Below are 15000 nucleotides of genomic sequence, written 5' to 3' on the forward strand. Positions count from 1 at the left end.
TTACATTTTTCACTACTGTGAGGTCTGCCCCTCTCATAGGTTAGCATTGGGTATTCCCTTATACTTTTTGGGGGGTAATTCCATATCAGAGAGGAGAAGCTTTATTTATTTATTGATAAATCCTATCTACTGGTGAGGTTGGATTTAATCTTACTATTGTATAAATGCCATTTTTAGAGAGTGAGCATTTCTCTGCACTTACTGCTCTATTTGCAGTGAAACCTGTCTTCGATTGACGTCTGGATTGGGCTGCGAGACAGCTCCATATGTGCATTCCCTGTAGACAGCCACAACACAGGTCACTCAACTGCAACTGCATTCATCTGCATTCTGATTGGCCTGGGGGAGAGCTCCGCTCCCCTTACCGCAAATATGTTCAAGAACGATAATTTATGTCAGTAAGTACAGTATACCTACATCTTATAATCATGTGTGTTTAAATAATTTGTTGTTAGATCGTTTAAATATTGAAAAGGATCTGTTTTTAATAGACATTTTACAAAAACAACTGGTACATTTGGGAATTCTGTAAAGGAAAAACCCAACTGCCGTGACATTGCCAACCACAATGCCGTGACTCGGATTTGAACCGAGGTTGCTGCGGCCACAACGCAGAGTACTAACCACTATACGATCACGGCGAGCTACTTGGGCTCAATAACGTACAGTGACATGAAGAAATTATAATTCGGAACACTCAGGGTTACTCCTGTGATAGGCTGAATGTGTTCATTGCTTCCTCATTCCTTATACAAAGGCTTTATCTCCTCAGTGGTTGATAGGCTGAAACCGTTTCCTGGCCGCCTGCTTGTGAACTGGCAGGAGTCAAAGATCACACATACACTGGTGGGCCTGTGATGGGACACCAATGCAGAGAAACACACCAGGCGCAGATATTCTATTCTGTTTATTAGACCTGCATCTCCCCTGTACCTCCTCAAGCCATCTGTATGTGAAGCAAGAAAGAGTTAGGGAACGGTCCATCTACACTTTTATTGGGAGGATGCTGCCGTGAGCTCCTCCCAGCTAATCACACAAACAGCAGTAAAGCAAGATAACTACACAGTTAGGGGGGACTGCATGGTTAGGTTTTTGAGGAATTATTGAAACTGACCTCAGTGACCCATAATCAGAGCTGTGGCTAATGACTGCATGCCTAATTATGATGAAGCAAGCACCATGGCTCGTAGGGGCCCCACAACACACTTTTCTTAGCTCATTGAATTAAAGTATAAACTTCTGCCATGTGTGAGTGGTAAAGGCTTGTTAATTTTGTTGCTTTTCAAATTCACGTCTGACAACAAGACGAAGGAACATTGGGGCATCAGACGCTTTGGAAAGTAGCCACCAACCGCAGAGAAAGAGGGAAAAGACAGTATGAGGTGTGGAGAAAACAGCAGCAGGTACAAGGAGCTCAAATGAGATTAATGGCGCCTAAAAAGAGCACGTAAAGGAACAGTTACAAATCTAAGAAAAGGGAAAGAAAAGACTAGGAAAAAACACAGAAAGAGCTTGTAGATGGAATTCTCTTCCAGGAACAGCAGGTTAAGAGAAATTACACAGGGAGCAGTTAAGCTTGTAACACGGGGGAGAATAGAAAAGAAAATGCAGTTTTATGAAGTGTGTTTGCCTAATCCAGCTAGCACTTTTATTTTATTTCTCTATTTGCTTCTTTTATTGGTAAAGTAAGTTTCAAGTGCATGCACAGGTATGACCGAGAAAGCCAGGGTATAATAATTTGAAGCGTTTGCACCAGCGCTAATGAAGGACGAGAGTTATAGCAAAGATATGAAAGGGGGAGCGATAATAAATATGTGCTATGGCAATAGTGACACCAAAATACACCACCTATTTATAAAACTGACATGGAAGAAATACTAAAGGTTAACTTCTGAAATTGTAGCCGATGTTAAAAAGATTCTCGTTGTCGGCAGGATTTGAACCTGCGCGTGGAGACCCCAATGGATTTCTAGTCCATCACCTTAACCACTCGGCCACAACAACTGACTGCAAGGTGTGTGCACATAATCTGTATGCAAGTTTTCAAGGTGTCCCACAGCAAATTCCTGATATTCTGCAATGCACTTTTTAAAAATAAGGTTTTTTTCAGCAGGCACATTCTCTCCTAAAAACAAAAATTGCATGCGTATATCTCTAGTTTGGAATACCATAGGCTTGCATGCATACTCTCATGGGTCACTCACGTTTTTTGGACCCTATTGCACTCTGTTTTCGTGCTGCTTTTAGTATATGTCCCATATTAAAGAAGTCTACCATCTTTGAGTATTTGAGGCTCCTTTGTAAGTGCTTTATATTTTTTCCTTGAAGAGCTATATAATAAAGGGGTCCGGGAAAAATTGCATTTATGGAAGATAAAAGAAGGCCCACTTGTCTCACCAAATGCTGTAGAGAAACCTGATGTTTTACTCATGTTATCCTTAGTTCGTTTTTGTTAGACCTTGCATTCTTAAGGTGGTCCCAACCCCACCTTATTGCTTTTCACCTCCGCATTTTGCTGTATCTTTTTGTTGGCCTTAGGACTCTGATCACTTTATCGCTACTAATCAGTGCTGAAGTGCACGTGCTTCTTCCCTAATCATGTGTATAATTGGAGTATACCTGACTGACAGATTTAATTTACTTGAAAGCCCCTTGTAAAGTGGTATACCATATACCCAGGGACTGATTGTGCCGCCCAAAGAAATAGCATTTCAAACCTGTCTCAAGCCTGCTACTGCAGTGCCTGTGCTGCAGTGTACTGCCACTTCGACTTGACATTTAAAACTACTTGCCAAGCCTTAAACTCCAATTTTATTACATATCAGTAACCCCTAAGGTAGGCCCTAGGTAGTCCTAGGGGCATCATGCTATGTAAGTAAAAGGTAAGACATGTACTGTGGTAGTTTGTATGTCCTAGTAGTATCAAACAGTCTATTACATTTTTCACTACTGTGAGGTCTGCCCCTCTCATAGGTTAGCATTGGGTATTCCCTTATACTTTTTGGGGGGTAATTCCATATCAGAGAGGAGAAGCTTTATTTATTTATTGATAAATCCTATCTACTGGTGAGGTTGGATTTAATCTTACTATTGTATAAATGCCATTTTTAGAGAGTGAGCATTTCTCTGCACTTACTGCTCTATTTGCATTGAAACCTGTCTTCGATTGACGTCTGGATTGGGCTGCGAGACAGCTCCATATGTGCATTCCCTGTAGACAGCCACAACACAGGTCACTCAACTGCAACTGCATTCATCTGCATTCTGATTGGCCTGGGGGAGAGCTCCGCTCCCCTTACCGCAAATATGTTCAAGAACGATAATTTATGTCAGTAAGTACAGTATACCTACATCTTATAATCATGTGTGGTTAAATAATTTGTTGTTGGATCGTTTAAATATTGAAAAGGATCTGTTTTTAACAGACATTTTACAAAAACAACTGGTACATTTGGGAATTCTGTAAAGGAAAAACCCAACTGCCGCGACATTGCCAACCACAATGCCGTGACTCGGATTCGAACCGAGGTTGCTGCGGCCACAACGCAGAGTACTAACCACTATAAAATCACGGCGAGCTACTTGGGCTCCATAACATACAGTGACATGAAGAAATTATAATTCGGAACACTCAGGGCTACTCCTGTGATAGGCTAAATGTGTTCATTGCTTCCTCATTCCTTATACAAAGGCTTTATCTCCTCAGTGGTTGATAGGCTGAAACCGTTTCCTGGCCGCCTGCTTGTGAACTGGCAGGAGTCAAAGATCACACATACACTGGTGGGCCTGTGATGGGACACCAATGCAGAGAAACACACCTGGCGCAGATATTCTATTCTGTTTATTAGACCTGCATCTCCCCTGTACCTCCTCAAGCCATCTGTATGTGAAGCAAGAAAGAGTTAAGGAACGGTCCATCTACACTTTTATTGGGAGGATGCTGCCGTGAGCTCCTCCCAGCTAATCACACAAACAGCAGTAAAGCAAGATAACTACACAGTTAGGGGGGACTGCATGGTTAGGTTTTTGAGGAATTATTGAAACTGACCTCAGTGACCCATAATTAGAGCTGTGGCTAATGACTGCATGCCTAATTATGATGAAGCAAGCACCATGGCTCGTAGGGGCCCCACAACACACTTTTCTTAGCTCATTGAATTAAAGTATAAACTTCTGCCATGTGTGAGTGGTAAAGGCTTGTTAATTTTGTTGCTTTTCAAATTCACGTCTGACAACAAGACGAAGGAACATTGGGGCATCAGACGCTTTGGAAAGTAGCCACCAACCGCAGAGAAAGAGAGAAAGAGGGAAAAGACAGTATGAGTTGTGGAGAAAACAGCAGCAGGTGCAAGGAGCTCAAATGAGATTAATAGCGCCTAAATAGAGCACATAAAGGAACAGTTACAAATCTAAGAAAAGGGAAAGAAAAGACTAGGAAAAAACACAGAAAGAGCTTGTAGATGAAATTCTCTTCCAGGAACAGCAGGTTAAGAGAAATTACACAGGGAGCAGTTAAGCTTGTAACACGGGGGAGAATAGAAAAGAAAATGCAGTTTTATGAAGTGTGTTTGCCTAATCCAGCTAGCACTTTTATTTTATTTCTCTATTTGCTTCTTTTATTGGTAAAGTAAGTTTCAAGTGCATGCACAGGTATGACCGAGAGAGCCAGGGTATAATAATTTGAAGCGTTTGCACCAGCGCTAATGGAGGACGAGAGTTATAGCAAAAGATATGAAAGGGGGAGCGATAATAAATATGTGATATGGCAATAGTGACACCAAAATAAGCCACCTATTTATAAAACTGACATGGAAGAAATACTAAAGGTTAACTTCTGAAATTGTAGCCGATGTTAAAAAGATTCTCGTTGTCGGCAGGATTCGAACCTGCGCGGGGAGATCCCAATGGATTTCTAGTCCATCGCCTTAACCACTCGGCCACAACAACTGACTGCAAGGTGTGTGCACATAATCTGTATGCAAGTTTTCAAGGTGTCCCACAGCAAATTCCTGATATTCTGCAATGCACTTTTTAAAAATAAGGTTTTTTTCAGCAGGCACATTCTCTCCTAAAAACAAAAATTGCATGCGTATATCTCTAGTTTTGAATACCATAGGCTTGCATGCATACTCTCATGGGTCACTCAAGTTTTTTGGACCCTATTGCACTCTGTTTTCGTGCTGCTTTTAGTATATGTCCCATATTAAAGAAGTCTACCATCTTTGAGTATTTGAGGCTCCTTTGTAAGTGCTTTATATTTTTTCCTTGAAGAGCTATATAATAAAGGGGTCCGGGAAGGATTGCATTTATGGAAGATAAAAGAAGGCCCACTTGTCTCACCAAATGCTGTAGAGAAACCTGATGTTTTACTCATGTTATCCTTAGTTCGTTTTTGTTAGACCTTGCATTCTTAAGGTGGTCCCAACCCCACCTTATTGCTTTTCACCTCCGCATTTTGCTGTATCTTTTTGTTGGCCTTAGGACTCTGATCACTTTATCGCTACTAATCAGTGCTGAAGTGCACGTGCTTCTTCCCTAATCATGTGTATAATTGGAGTATACCTGACTGACAGATTTAATTTACTTGAAAGCCCCTTGTAAAGTGGTATACCATATACCCAGGGACTGATTGTGCCGCCCAAAGAAATAGCATTTCAAACCTGTCTCAAGCCTGCTACTGCAGTGCCTGTGCTGCAGTGTACTGCCACTTCGACTTGGCATTTAAAACTACTTGCCAAGCCTTAAACTCCAATTTTATTACATATCAGTAACCCCTAAGGTAGGCCCTAGGTAGTCCTAGGGGCATCATGCTATGTAAGTAAAAGGTAAGACATGTACTGTGGTAGTTTGTATGTCCTAGTAGTATCAAACAGTCTATTACATTTTTCACTACTGTGAGGTCTGCCCCTCTCATAGGTTAGCATTGGGTATTCCCTTATACTTTTTGGGGGGTAATTCCATATCAGAGAGGAGAAGCTTTATTTATTTATTGATAAATCCTATCTACTGGTGAGGTTGGATTTAATCTTACTATTGTATAAATGCCATTTTTAGAGAGTGAGCATTTCTCTGCACTTACTGCTCTGATTGCATTGAAACCTGTCTTCGATTGACGTCTGGATTGGGCTGCGAGACAGCTACATATGTGCATTCCCAGTACACAGCCACAACACAGGTCACTCAACTGCAACTGCATTCATCTGCATTCTGATTGGCCTGGGGGAGAGCTCCGCTCCCCTTACCGCAAATATGTTCAAGAACGATAATTTTACGTCAGTAAGTACAGTATACCTACATCTTATAATCATGTGTGTTTAAATAATTTGTTGTTAGATCGTTTAAATATTGAAAAGGATCTGTTTTTAATAGACATTTTACAAAAACAACTGGTACATTTGGGAATTCTGTAAAGGAAAAACCCAACTGCCGTGACATTGCCAACCACAATGCCGTGACTCGGATTTGAACCGAGGTTGCTGCGGCCACAACGCAGAGTACTAACCACTATACGATCACGGCGAGCTACTTGGGCTCAATAACGTACAGTGACATGAAGAAATTATAATTCGGAACACTCAGGGCTACTCCTGTGATAGGCTGAATGTGTTCATTGCTTCCTCATTCCTTATACAAAGGCTTTATCTCCTCAGTGGTTGATAGGCTGAAACCGTTTCCTGGCCGCCTGCTTGTGAACTGGCAGGAGTCAAAGATCACACATACACTGGTGGGCCTGTGATGGGACACCAATGCAGAGAAACACACCAGGCGCAGATATTCTATTCTGTTTATTAGACCTGCATCTCCCCTGTACCTCCTCAAGCCATCTGTATGTGAAGCAAGAAAGAGTTAAGGAACGGTCCATCTACACTTTTATTGGGAGGATGCTGCCGTGAGCTCCTCCCAGCTAATCACACAAACAGCAGTAAAGCAAGATAACTACACAGTTAGGGGGGACTGCATGGTTAGGTTTTTGAGGAATTATTGAAACTGACCTCAGTGACCCATAATCAGAGCTGTGGCTAATGACTGCATGCCTAATTATGATGAAGCAAGCACCATGGCTCGTAGGGGCCCCACAACACACTTTTCTTAGCTCATTGAATTAAAGTATAAACTTCTGCCATGTGTGAGTGGTAAAGGCTTGTTAATTTTGTTGCTTTTCAAATTCACGTCTGACAACAAGACGAAGGAACATTGGGGCATCAGACGCTTTGGAAAGTAGCCACCAACCGCAGAGAAAGAGGGAAAAGACAGTATGAGGTGTGGAGAAAACAGCAGCAGGTACAAGGAGCTCAAATGAGATTAATGGCGCCTAAAAAGAGCACGTAAAGGAACTGTTACAAATCTAAGAAAAGGGAAAGAAAAGACTAGGAAAAAACACAGAAAGAGCTTGTAGATGGAATTCTCTTCCAGGAACAGCAGGTTAAGAGAAATTACACAGGGAGCAGTTAAGCTTGTAACACGGGGGAGAATAGAAAAGAAAATGCAGTTTTATGAAGTGTGTTTGCCTAATCCAGCTAGCACTTTTATTTTATTTCTCTATTTGCTTCTTTTATTGGTAAAGTAAGTTTCAAGTGCATGCACAGGTATGACCGAGAAAGCCAGGGTATAATAATTTGAAGCGTTTGCACCAGCGCTAATGAAGGACGAGAGTTATAGCAAAGATATGAAAGGGGGAGCGATAATAAATATGTGCTATGGCAATAGTGACACCAAAATACGCCACCTATTTATAAAACTGACATGGAAGAAATACTAAAGGTTAACTTCTGAAATTGTAGCCGATGTTAAAAAGATTCTCGTTGTCGGCAGGATTCGAACCTGCGCGGGGAGACCCCAATGGATTTTTAGTCCATCGCCTTAACCACTCGGCCACAACAACTGACTGCAAGGTGTGTGCACATAATCTGTATGCAAGTTTTGAAGGTGTCCCACAGCAAATTCCTGATATTCTGCAATGCACTTTTTAAAAATAAGGTTTTTTTCAGCAGGCACATTCTCTCCTAAAAACAAAAATTGCATGCGTATATCTCTAGTTTGGAATACCATAGGCTTGCATGCATACTCTCATGGGTCACTCACGTTTTTTGGACCCTATTGCACTCTGTTTTCGTGCTGCTTTTAGTATATGTCCCATATTAAAGAAGTCTACCATCTTTGAGTATTTGAGGCTCCTTTGTAAGTGCTTTATATTTTTTCCTTGAAGAGCTATATAATAAAGGGGTCCGGGAAAGATTGCATTTATGGAAGATAAAAGAAGGCCCACTTGTCTCACCAAATGCTGTAGAGAAACCTGATGTTTTACTCATGTTATCCTTAGTTCGTTTTTCTTAGACCTTGCATTCTTAAGGTGGTCCCAACCCCACCTTATTGCTTTTCACCTCCTTATTTTGCTGTATCTTTTTGTTGGCCTTAGGACTCTGATCACTTTATCGCTACTAATCAGTGCTGAAGTGCACGTGCTTCTTCCCTAATCATGTGTATAATTGGAGTATACCTGACTGACAGATTTAATTTACTTGAAAGCCCCTTGTAAAGTGGTATACCATATACCCAGGGACTGATTGTGCAGCCCAAAGAAATAGCATTTCAAACCTGTCTCAAGCCTGCTACTGCAGTGCCTGTGCTGCAGTGTACTGCCACTTCGACTTGGCATTTAAAACTACTTGCCAAGCCTTAAACTCCAATTTTATTACATATCAGTAACCCCTAAGGTAGGCCATAGGTAGTCCTAGGGGCATCATGCTATGTAAGTAAAAGGTAAGACATGTACTGTGGTAGTTTGTATGTCCTAGTAGTATCAAACAGTCTAATACATTTTTCACTACTGTGAGGTCTGCCCCTCTCATAGGTTAGCATTGGGTATTCCCTTATACTTTTTGGGGGGTAATTCCATATCAGAGAGGAGAAGCTTTATTTATTTATTGATAAATCCTATCTACTGGTGAGGTTGGATTTAATCTTACTATTGTATAAATGCCATTTTTAGAGAGTGAGCATTTCTCTGCACTTACTGCTCTATTTGCATTGAAACCTGTCTTCGATTGACGTCTGGATTGGGCTGCGAGACAGCTACATATGTGCATTCCCTGTAGACAGCCACAACACAGGTCACTCAACTGCAACTGCATTCATCTGCATTCTGATTGGCCTGGGGGAGAGCTCCGCTCCCCTTACCGCAAATATGTTCAAGAACGATAATTTATGTCAGTAAGTACAGTATGCCTACATCTTATAATCATGTGTGTTTAAATAATTTGTTGTTAGATCGTTTAAATATTGAAAAGGATCTGTTTTTAATAGACATTTAACAAAAACAACTGGTACATTTGGGAATTCTGTAAAGGAAAAACCCAACTGCCGTGACATTGCCAACCACAATGCCGTGACTCGGATTCGAACCGAGGTTGCTGCGGCCACAACGCAGAGTACTAACCACTATACGATCAAGGCGAGCTACTTGGGCTCAATAACGTACAATGACATGAAGAAATTATAATTCGGAACACTCAGGGCTACTCCTGTGATAGGCTGAATGTGTTCATTGCTTCCTCATTCCTTATACAAAGGTTTTATCTCCTCAGTGGTTGATAGGCTGAAACCGTTTCCTGGCCGCCTGCTTGTGAACTGGCAGGAGTCAAAGATCACACATACACTGGTGGGCCTGTGATGGGACACCAATGCAGAGAAACACACCTGGCGCAGATATTCTATTCTGTTTATTAGACCTGCATCTCCCCTGTACCTCCTCAAGCCATCTGTATGTGAAGCAAGAAAGAGTTAAGGAACGGTCCATCTACACTTTTATTGGGAGGATGCTGCCGTGAGCTCCTCCCAGCTAATCACACAAACAGCAGTAAAGCAAGATAACTACACAGTTAGGGGGGACTGCATGGTTAGGTTTTTGAGGAATTATTGAAACTGACCTCAGTGACCCATAATCAGAGCTGTGGCTAATGACTGCATGCCTAATTATGATGAAGCAAGCACCATGGCTCGTAGGGGCCCCACAACACACTTTTCTTAGCTCATTGAATTAAAGTATAAACTTCTGCCATGTGTGAGTGGTAAAGGCTTGTTAATTTTGTTGCTTTTCAAATTCACGTCTGACAACAAGACGAAGGAACATTGGGGCATCAGACGCTTTGGAAAGTAGCCACCAACCGCAGAGAAAGAGAGAAAGAGGGAAAAGACAGTATGAGGTGTGGAGAAAACAGCAGCAGGTACAAGGAGCTCAAATGAGATTAATGGCGCCTAAATAGAGCACGTAAAGGAACAGTTACAAATCTAAGAAAAGGGAAAGAAAAGACTAGGAAAAAACACAGAAAGAGCTTGTAGATGAAATTCTCTTCCAGGAACAGCAGGTTAAGAGAAATTACACAGGGAGCAGTTAAGCTTGTAACACGGGGGAGAATAGAAAAGAAAATGCAGTTTTATGAAGTGTGTTTGCCTAATCCAGCTAGCACTTTTATTTTATTTCTCTATTTGCTTCTTTTATTGGTAAAGTTAGTTTCAAGTGCATGCACAGGTATGACCGAGAGAGCCAGGGTATAATAATTTGAAGCGTTTGCACCAGCGCTAATAAAGGACGAGAGTTATAGCAAAGATATGAAAGGGGGAGCGATAATAAATATGTGATATGGCAATAGTGACACCAAAATAAGCCACCTATTTATAAAACTGACATGGAAGAAATACTAAAGGTTAACTTCTGAAATTGTAGCCGATGTTAAAAAGATTCTCGTTGTCGGCAGGATTCGAACCTGCGCGGGGAGACCCCAATGGATTTCTAGTCCATCGCCTTAACCACTCGGCCACAACAACTGACTGCAAGGTGTGTGCACATAATCTGTATGCAAGTTTTCAAGGTGTCCCACAGCAAATTCCTGATATTCTGCAATGCACTTTTTAAAAATAAGGTTTTTTTCAACAGGCACATTCTCTCCTAAAAACAAAAATTGCATGCGTATATCTCTAGTTTGGAATACCATAGGCTTGCATGCATACTCTCATGGGTCACTCACGTTTTTTGGACCCTATTGCACTCTGTTTTCGTGCTGCTTTTAGTATATGTCCCATATTAAAGAAGTCTACCATCTTTGAGTATTTGAGGCTCCTTTGTAAGTGCTTTATATTTTTTCCTTGAAGAGCTATATAATAAAGGGGTCCGGGAAAGATTGCATTTATGGAAGATAAAAGAAGGCCCACTTGTCTCACCAAATGCTGTAGAGAAACCTGATGTTTTACTCATGTTATCCTTAGTTCGTTTTTGTTAGACCTTGCATTCTTAAGGTGGTCCCAACCCCACCTTATTGCTTTTCACCTCCGCATTTTGCTGTATCTTTTTGTTGGCCTTAGGACTCTGATCACTTTATCGCTACTAATCAGTGCTGAAGTGCACGTGCTTCTTCCCTAATCATGTGCATAATTGGAGTATACCTGACTGACAGATTTAATTTAGTTGAAAGCCCCTTGTAAAGTGGTATACCATATACCCAGGGACTGATTGTGCCGCCCAAAGAAATAGCATTTCAAACCTGTCTCAAGCCTGCTACTGCAGTGCCTGTGCTGCAGTGTACTGCCACTTCGACTTGGCATTTAAAACTACTTGCCAAGCCTTAAACTCCAATTTTATTACATATCAGTAACCCCTAAGGTAGGCCCTAGGTAGTCCTAGGGGCATCATGCTATGTAAGTAAAAGGTAAGACATGTACTGTGGTAGTTTGTATGTCCTAGTAGTATCAAACAGTCTATTACATTTTTCACTACTGTGAGGTCTGCCCCTCTCATAGGTTAGCATTGGGTATTCCCTTATACTTTTTGGGGGGTAATTCCATATCAGAGAGGAGAAGCTTTATTTATTTATTGATAAATCCTATCTACTGGTGAGGTTGGATTTAATCTTACTATTGTATAAATGCCATTTTTAGAGAGTGAGCATTTCTCTGCACTTACTGCTCTATTTGCATTAAAACCTGTCTTCGATTGACGTCTGGATTGGGCTGCGAGACAGCTACATATGTGCATTCCCTGTAGACAGCCACAACACAGGTCACTCAACTGCAACTGCATTCATCTGCATTCTGATTGGCCTGGGGGAGAGCTCCGCTCCCCTTACCGCAAATATGTTCAAGAACGATAATTTATGTCAGTAAGTACAGTATGCCTACATCTTATAATCATGTGTGTTTAAATAATTTGTTGTTAGATCGTTTAAATATTGAAAAGGATCTGTTTTTAATAGACATTTAACAAAAACAACTGGTACATTTGGGAATTCTGTAAAGGAAAAACCCAACTGCCGTGACATTGCCAACCACAATGCCGTGACTCGGATTCGAACCGAGGTTGCTGCGGCCACAACGCAGAGTACTAACCACTATACGATCAAGGCGAGCTACTTGGGCTCAATAACGTACAATGACATGAAGAAATTATAATTCGGAACACTCAGGGCTACTCCTGTGATAGGCTGAATGTGTTCATTGCTTCCTCATTCCTTATACAAAGGTTTTATCTCCTCAGTGGTTGATAGGCTGAAACCGTTTCCTGGCCGCCTGCTTGTGAACTGGCAGGAGTCAAAGATCACACATACACTGGTGGGCCTGTGATGGGACACCAATGCAGAGAAACACACCTGGCGCAGATATTCTATTCTGTTTATTAGACCTGCATCTCCCCTGTACCTCCTCAAGCCATCTGTATGTGAAGCAAGAAAGAGTTAAGGAACGGTCCATCTACACTTTTATTGGGAGGATGCTGCCGTGAGCTCCTCCCAGCTAATCACACAAACAGCAGTAAAGCAAGATAACTACACAGTTAGGGGGGACTGCATGGTTAGGTTTTTGAGGAATTATTGAAACTGACCTCAGTGACCCATAATCAGAGCTGTGGCTAATGACTGCATGCCTAATTATGATGAAGCAAGCACCATGGCTCGTAGGGGCCCCACAACACACTTTTCTTAGCTCATTGAATTAAAGTATAAACTTCTGCCATGTGTGAGTGGTAAAGGCTTGTTAATTTTGTTGCTTTTCAAATTCACGTCTGACAACAAGACGAAGGAACATTGGGGCATCAGACGCTTTGGAAAGTAGCCACCAACCGCAGAGAAAGAGAGAAAGAGGGAAAAGACAGTATGAGGTGTGGAGAAAACAGCAGCAGGTACAAGGAGCTCAAATGAGATTAATGGCGCCTAAATAGAGCACGTAAAGGAACAGTTACAAATCTAAGAAAAGGGAAAGAAAAGACTAGGAAAAAACACAGAAAGAGCTTGTAGATGAAATTCTCTTCCAGGAACAGCAGGTTAAGAGAAATTACACAGGGAGCAGTTAAGCTTGTAACACGGGGGAGAATAGAAAAGAAAATGCAGTTTTATGAAGTGTGTTTGCCTAATCCAGCTAGCACTTTTATTTTATTTCTCTATTTGCTTCTTTTATTGGTAAAGTAAGTTTCAAGTGCATGCACAGGTATGACCGAGAGAGCCAGGGTATAATAATTTGAAGCGTTTGCACCAGCGCTAATGAAGGACGAGAGTTATAGCAAAGATATGAAAGGGGGAGCGATAATAAATATGTGATATGGCAATAGTGACACCAAAATAAGCCACCTATTTATAAAACTGACATGGAAGAAATACTAAAGGTTAACTTCTGAAATTGTAGCCGATGTTAAAAAGATTCTCGTTGTCGGCAGGATTCGAACCTGCGCGGGGAGACCCCAATGGATTTCTAGTCCATCGCCTTAACCACTCGGCCACAACAACTGACTGCAAGGTGTGTGCACATAATCTGTATGCAAGTTTTCAAGGTGTCCCACAGCAAATTCCTGATATTCTGCAATGCACTTTTTAAAAATAAGGTTTTTTTCAGCAGGCACATTCTCTCCTAAAAACAAAAATTGCATGCGTATATCTCTAGTTTGGAATACCATAGGCTTGCATGCATACTCTCATGGGTCACTCAAGTTTTTTGGACCCTATTGCACTCTGTTTTCGTGCTGCTTTTAGTATATGTCCCATATTAAAGAAGTCTACCATCTTTGAGTATTTGAGGCTCCTTTGTAAGTGCTTTATATTTTTTCCTTGAAGAGCTATATAATAAAGGGGTCCGGGAAGGATTGCATTTATGGAAGATAAAAGAAGGCCCACTTGTCTCACCAAATGCTGTAGAGAAACCTGATGTTTTACTCATGTTATCCTTAGTTCGTTTTTGTTAGACCTTGCATTCTTAAGGTGGTCCCAACCCCACCTTATTGCTTTTCACCTCCGCATTTTGCTGTATCTTTTTGTTGGCCTTAGGACTCTGATCACTTTATCGCTACTAATCAGTGCTGAAGTCACCTGCTTCTTCCCTAATCATGTGTATAATTGGAGTATACCTGACTGACAGATTTAATTTACTTGAAAGCCCCTTGTAAAGTGGTATACCATATACCCAGGGACTGATTGTGCCGCCCAAAGAAATAGCATTTCAAACCTGTCTCAAGCCTGCTACTGCAGTGCCTGTGCTGCAGTGTACTGCCACTTCGACTTGGCATTTAAAACTACTTGCCAAGCCTTAAACTCCAATTTTATTACATATCAGTAACCCCTAAGGTAGGCCCTAGGTAGTCCTAGGGGCATCATGCTATGTAAGTAAAAGGTAAGACATGTACTGTGGTAGTTTGTATGTCCTAGTAGTATCAAACAGTCTATTACATTTTTCACTACTGTGAGGTCTGCCCCTCTCATAGGTTAGCATTGGGTATTCCCTTATACTTTTTGGGGGGTAATTCCATATCAGAGAGGAGAAGCTTTATTTATTTATTGATAAATCCTATCTACTGGTGAGGTTGGATTTAATCTTACTATTGTATAAATGCCATTTTTAGAGAGTGAGCATTTCTCTGCACTTACTGCTCTATTTGCATTGAAACCTGTCTTCGATTGACGTCTGGATTGGGCTGCGAGACAGCTACATATGTGCATTCCCAGTACACAGCCACAACACAGGTCACTC

General features: G+C 41.4%; 6 non-coding genes across 6 annotated transcripts; all 6 read right to left on the reverse strand.

Annotated features, from left to right (window-relative positions):
* Window positions 1–569: 569 nt before the first annotated feature.
* Window positions 570–641, reverse strand: TRNAH-GUG (transfer RNA histidin (anticodon GUG)). The gene has a single exon. It is a non-coding gene; the product is annotated as a tRNA-His (tRNA).
* A 4224-nt stretch (window positions 642–4865) lies between these two features.
* Window positions 4866–4947, reverse strand: TRNAS-AGA (transfer RNA serine (anticodon AGA)). The gene has a single exon. It is a non-coding gene; the product is annotated as a tRNA-Ser (tRNA).
* Window positions 4948–6447: 1500 nt separating this feature from the next.
* On the reverse strand, window positions 6448–6519 carry TRNAH-GUG (transfer RNA histidin (anticodon GUG)). The gene has a single exon. It is a non-coding gene; the product is annotated as a tRNA-His (tRNA).
* A 1281-nt stretch (window positions 6520–7800) lies between these two features.
* On the reverse strand, window positions 7801–7882 carry TRNAF-AAA (transfer RNA phenylalanine (anticodon AAA)). The gene has a single exon. It is a non-coding gene; the product is annotated as a tRNA-Phe (tRNA).
* A 2860-nt stretch (window positions 7883–10742) lies between these two features.
* Window positions 10743–10824, reverse strand: TRNAS-AGA (transfer RNA serine (anticodon AGA)). The gene has a single exon. It is a non-coding gene; the product is annotated as a tRNA-Ser (tRNA).
* Window positions 10825–13684: 2860 nt separating this feature from the next.
* On the reverse strand, window positions 13685–13766 carry TRNAS-AGA (transfer RNA serine (anticodon AGA)). The gene has a single exon. It is a non-coding gene; the product is annotated as a tRNA-Ser (tRNA).
* Window positions 13767–15000: the final 1234 nt, after the last annotated feature.

The sequence above is a fragment of the Lissotriton vulgaris genome, chromosome 1_1 (genome assembly GCF_964263255.1).
Source record: "Lissotriton vulgaris chromosome 1_1, aLisVul1.2, whole genome shotgun sequence".
Taxonomy (NCBI): domain Eukaryota; kingdom Metazoa; phylum Chordata; class Amphibia; order Caudata; family Salamandridae; genus Lissotriton; species Lissotriton vulgaris.